This window comes from Ptychodera flava, assembly GCF_041260155.1.
Source record: "Ptychodera flava strain L36383 chromosome 23 unlocalized genomic scaffold, AS_Pfla_20210202 Scaffold_24__1_contigs__length_23054250_pilon, whole genome shotgun sequence".
Classification (NCBI taxonomy): Eukaryota; Metazoa; Hemichordata; class Enteropneusta; family Ptychoderidae; genus Ptychodera; species Ptychodera flava.
In genome coordinates, this window is record NW_027248278.1 from 18,367,846 (window position 1) to 18,372,852 (window position 5,007).

Sequence of the window (5,007 nt, forward strand, 5' to 3'; positions counted from 1 at the left end):
CACCTAAATTCAGCTTCCGAACATCGAACGTTCGGCACTGGGGCCATTGTCAACTAAGCTATGGAGTACGAGTCTACGCTAACGCTGCTGTACACCACAGTACCACTCGCGTCAGTGATCGGTCATGCCCTGTGGGAGAAAGCCGAGTCTTTCGGACTCAGAGAAAAAAGGAAACAAAGTTTGCTGATTCCACCATAATTCGCATAGGTGTTTAGCACAGATACGTGCTGTTGATACATAGCGGCCGTCGCGTAGTATGCACGCGTACCACGCGGCGGCTGCTATATATCGAACCCCGCGTAAGTGTGGCAGACGACAAAATGTAGTCATCAGAGGCGGCTAATATTTTACACGTAAAAACTGATATCTATGCGGTAGTGGTTAAAAATATAATAAAACGGACTGAGAATACTGAAAACGACAAGAACTAAGGAGAAGTTTTAAAAAAAACTTACCTGAAGTGAAGGCATAATGCTGTATATACGCCTAAAGTCTTCGCAGTGGGAGGTAAAATTGCGTCGTTCGAACTTATTATGGACTCCCTAGAATATCGTCAATCAGCACAACAACAAACCTTCGGGGGGTTTTGCGTCATAATTAGAAACGATCGTAGAACTTCGGGATGTGAAAAATACGCTCGGGAAATGACATGTTTTTATCAATATCTCGCAATCCGCGCGCAGTCGCCACGTCAAATATCGACCGTTGGCATTAAAAAATATGTTTTAAAAATGTTATCAAGTGGGAGTGCCTCTTTAAGTGTAAAACTGATAATTTACATTTACTGATATTAGGAGACAGCTTCCAGTTGTTGCATCATTGAGCAAATTTGTCAAGATCTTGCTGTAACATGACACAGTCAGCGAGGGATGTGATGGTGCGATAGATCTTGCATCGTCGGCATACAAGCTGAGCTTTGCAGAAATGTCTAACAGTGAAATATCGTTAATAAACATAACAAAAAGTAGTGGCCCCAAGAGTGAACCCTGGGGCACACCTGACGAAGCAGTGTACCATTTTGACGAGCAACTACCAAACACTACCCTCTGTAGTCTAAGATGAAGATAAGAAGCCAGCCAACTACACTGCAAATTCTTCTGGCTTGAAATATAACCACTTGGTTTTTAGGTGGCTTGCGGGTGAACCAGTGTGTATAGTTTGAAATATTTCGGTTTGCCCGAAAATCCACTAAGGTTGTTATGGTTTGAAGTCACGCCACCACACAGAGTATGGATGGCGTGTATTCATACCAATACATTGGTGGCTTATTATCAAGCCCGTCATGGTATAAATTTAAGCCGAATGGCTTCTTTTTAAGCCAGTGACAATATAATTTATCGGTTTAAATTTGAGCCACTGGCATCGCTGGTTTGGTTATATACCGACAAATTCATTGGCTCATCTTTAAGCCAACCACAAGTGGCAACTTTTGGGCATGGTTGAGTTTAAACCATTCAAGTTTATGGAATTAATCCGCCTGTTTTCAAGCCATTGTCATCATCAGTCACTGGTTAATTTCTAAACCAGAATTTTACATCACGTCAGGACATGACAGGCCTTATCGCGCGATAGGGAGGACCATGCGCATTCAGTGCAACAGATTGATTAGCTTTAATTTTGGGCGATACAATTTTGTGAAGTTTTCAATTGAACAAAAGACATGGACTTGCTTCAAGTCTGTGGGTACAAAACAAATTGAAGGAATTAATTGACAATAAAAAGCGTTGATCTCAAATGACGTCATTTTTCTTTCATTAACATGCAAAAATAAATGTAGGGCCTATACGTCGGATTGTCAACATTTTCCAAGACAAAGACGAAAATAAAATTCATGGCTCAGACTAAAGCTACCACAACCGTTAGTCACGCAGCAACAACAAACTTTGGCCGAATGCGCGCGTGCAGTAGTAGGCTAACAAACCTGAAATCGCGATCAATGCTATTCTCTGTAGGCCCGGATTGTAGGCATAATTTTTGCCAGGCCACAGCCTTGATCCTGGGACAAGTCCGACGCATTTTATTAATAAGGACATGTTTGAAATGGATGTTCTATGCCCCTGAACGTGCCAAAAATATACACAAGCCATAGCAAACTGATATTCAGACGGTCGTTCAAATTACCAAAACAGCGTACAAGGAGGAAGTCCTTAACCTTTGACCGTCGTTTCACCCTTTGTAACATTACACTTTAAAATAGTTCAATTTTACACAATGATTCACCAAGCCAATGTTTAAACTTCGTTATAGATATTATATCTCTGTGACATATGTAAGAATTATAGTACTTGTTGATTGATCGTACTCTTAAAGGGACCGCTGGCTAGTGGAATCCCCATCCCTTCACTTTAGGCAGTTGCGTATTAATTCCTGTGTGGCACAGATACTGCGCGCGCCAAAATTCCGAATTCCACTGGCCTTCGCACCGTAGCCGAGGCGTTATTGACGATCGTATCAGCGCTTACGATTCCGTACTCCGGCACAAGTCGACAGTAATGGCTTCCATCACCGATGAAGAATTACTTCGCAAGCAAGAACTGGTTATGTACCTCAACGATAGCTATTCGCCACCACATATACACGGGTCATGATCAGATGCAAGTTGCAACCGACGTCTTGGAATGCACATGAGCCACAAATCAAACGTAAGCTTGTTTTTGCATATTCCGTGGAAGATTTGCAAAGTCATTGATTTAAACCGGGCTTATTTTTTCCTCAAAGCATATCGGTTAGCTTGAACCATTTTTAAGTAATGTACATGCGTTTGAGTATTGTCGGAAAAGGTGAAAATTTCCTTGTCACAACTATTCGCCATTGTCTTCGACATACCGCCATGGACGGGTGTATGTTTATCGTGTTTGTATGGCTTTTCACGACCGCGAATGAATGTGTTTCCCCGAAATCGTCCGTGCTCGGTGAATAATCAAATGCGTTTTCTTAGCTCCACTGTGTCAGCTGGTCAGCGACGAGGAGCTTTTCTAAGAGTAGCCCTGAGTACAGGTCTGTGTGTTCCCGGCGTTGTACGGTCTCCACCACTAGCTAGCCCTGCAACGGTCTATGGAGATAACTGGGGTTGTTGCAGCGAGATTCAAAATGGCGATCCCCGTGGGTAAACAACTTGTCGAGTACGTTATGTTTCAGAAAACGAGCGGTTTTGGATGTTAGGAGAAGTTAATCGCATCTTTCCTTGGGTCGGTAAGGAGGTTAAGGTAGGCAGGGAAAGGATTTTGCCCCGATAGAGCAGAATTTCGTCCAAAAAGACAGCGTTTTCGTTGCAGTCCTCATCCGGACCGCAGAGACCCCAGTTATCTCCATAGACCGTTGCAGGGCTGTGGCGGAGCCGGAGGCCGTATAACTATAAGTTATAACGCCGGGAACACACAGACCTGTACGCAGGGCTATTCTGAGAGGTGGATCATGGATGCGTCGTCCGGTGTACGTCGTCCGTAGTCCGCTGTACATTTAATAACTCCTTGCTATTGTCCATCCTGAACGGAAAGATGGCAATCATTTAAATTTTGTCATCCATCAGTTCACAGGAAAATTGCATTTAATAACCCTTTTTCATTATTGTATAGGACGGAGACACAAACAAATAGCTGCAACAAGAGCTATTGCCACAGTAAAGAGATGCCCATTTTACCAGAAAAAGTGAGTAAAACTGCACATTTGTTTCACGCTACCTTTCTGTGTGATTTTCAGGCAAACTGACTTGCCACAGCTTATTTGCAGGTATAATCCTCATGCCATTCTTTCAATAACAAACATACTGTTTCATGGATGATGTTGATAATAACCTCAAACTGGCAACTTTGATGATTTAATGCAGACACATACCTCACAAATCCTTTGGCAAAAAGATGTAATGGTTGATTCTGTTATTCAAGGCAAATTTATGTTTCCACAGCATGATTTGAACTTGGGTCCTTCAACATTGCTTACACAATTTTGAGAGCCATATTGTCACTCAAGACGGGTAAATATTAAAGTGATTCATTTTCAGCAAATAACTTCCTGTACAAATGTGACTACAGACTTCCACTTACGGGTAATAGATAATTATTTGTTTCTTTTTCATCAGATTGTCCAGGACATAACATACTTGATACAGAAAATGCCTTCAGCTCCATAAATTAACAATGGATTCTCCGAGTACAATGTGTAAGCAGAATGAAGACTCTGCCCTCAGATATGGAATTCAAAGAGGGGATATAAAAGGTGATCAAGTATCGTTATGTGCAGTGATAATAATTACATCAGGCATGAATGTTCCTCATATTTCCACATATTACACTAACACTTTGGGTTTTGTTTAAATTTCAGCTGTTATTACATATCTGTGACATATTATCTTTGTCGTGGTCACACAACAGACAGACATGTTTAAACTTTTTATTGTTATAATCAATCATATGAGGGGAGCCACTTGCTTGCACCTGGTTTATGATATTGAATCTTAATCTGATGTACCAAACATAATTTGCCTTTTCCTTATTTTTAAACAGGCATCAAACATTTTTGGTTCTCAAGAGTGTCTTTGGTGGAAAAACTGCAGTTGGAAAAATGGTAACAGTTGTTACGTAAGTATTGCTTGTTGAAAAAATTTGTTACTGTGATTCAGTACAAACTAGTCAAGGCACATAATGTGCCTTGACTAGTTTGCTCTGACATTAGCTGTAAGTTTTAGCAATTTTCAATCTTCATTGTTGTGTGTACAAACTGCAGTTTTGATAGCTATATAACAGTCTCTTGAATACCAGTGTTCTGCTTGACAATGTACTGTGTACATGCTTAACAACCATTGTTATTGTTGACAAATGAATTCTATTCCAGACTGAAATTAGATTTTTAACAATAACCATGCTGTACACATATGAACTGGGTTGATAATGTATGTTAGACATTCATTATGCCTTAAGAAGTAGAACAAGAAACTGCAGTATATACACACAACAAAACTACTTGGAAATTGCCAATGGCTACAGATGATGGAGTTTTCATCATGCTGGA

General features: G+C 40.8%; 1 long non-coding RNA gene across 1 annotated transcript; it reads left to right on the forward strand.

The window, feature by feature from the left end:
* Window positions 1-2,124: 2,124 nt before the first annotated feature.
* On the forward strand, window positions 2,125-4,436 carry LOC139124786 (uncharacterized). The gene is made up of 3 exons (XR_011550035.1): window positions 2,125-2,642; window positions 3,576-3,648; window positions 4,079-4,436. It is a non-coding gene; the product is annotated as an uncharacterized lncRNA (long non-coding RNA).
* The last annotated feature ends 571 nt before the right edge of the window (window positions 4,437-5,007 follow it).